Source organism: Verticillium alfalfae, genomic scaffold, assembly GCF_000150825.1.
Source record: "Verticillium alfalfae VaMs.102 supercont1.1 genomic scaffold, whole genome shotgun sequence".
NCBI lineage: Eukaryota > Fungi > Ascomycota > Sordariomycetes > Glomerellales > Plectosphaerellaceae > Verticillium > Verticillium alfalfae.
The window spans coordinates 1029782-1030701 of record NW_003315038.1 but is presented as its reverse complement, the minus strand read 5'-3'; positions in this window follow the sequence as shown (position 1 = coordinate 1030701).

Below are 920 nucleotides of genomic sequence, written 5' to 3'. Positions count from 1 at the left end.
GATGGTATACAACGGCAGGTCGGTGGAGGGACGGCCAGAGGTGAAGGGTCTGAATGGGAGGCAGCGAGGCTGGTGTTGATAGTCTTGTTGCGGGTTGAGAGACAGCATTGTGTGTCTAAGGAGTGGGATGTGTGTGTGTGTATATATATATATATATATATAGGTGGAAGGGAGTGCAGGATGGAACAAATTTCGGGTGGCGGACTTGAAGGACGGTTTTGTAAGACGCCCTGGAAGTATCGGTGCTGGTCACCCGAAGGTAAGGTATGGATGAGGGTGCCGGGTTTGGGGGCGACCCAGGGAACAGGCCTCTTGCTCCGGGGCACGGTGCTCACGACAGCACGAAAGTAACGACACCTTGGTCTGCGTTGACGTTGCAAAGAAGAAGAGATCAGTTGCACTGTGGTACGGTACGTGAACGACGTGAGAGCAGTGCGCAGCATTTCAAGCTGATCAAGATGTCTGGGACGACAAGGGTCTCTTATAGAAAGACCAGCGTCAACGGCCAGAAGATGGCCAGTTCTCTCCTAGCGTCTTCAGCGGCGAAGGTATCACTTGAATGGGGAGGGGAGGGGGGCGTGGGAGGAAAGGGTGGGGGGAGAAGGGGAGAAGGGGGAAGGGGGTGCGATGAGATAAAAGTATGTTGCAAGTCATTCATGCCGGGATCAAGGTGAGGGAAAGTTAGGTAGGCTGGGGACGGGGAGGGGGGTGGTCGCGTCGTCTCGTTTTGCGCGCCTGCGACAGGCAGCTCATGCAAGCGACAGTGGTGAAAGGCTTCGGGTACCGTGACGAGTACCTTCTGGCTGGTGTACCTACACTGGACCACCTCCCTGGCCTGACAGCCTAAAAAAACGTGGTGGCAGGCGTTAGCGTCTTAGTACCTTGGCCCAGGGGGAAGGAGGGGGGGGGGCGTGGTGAGT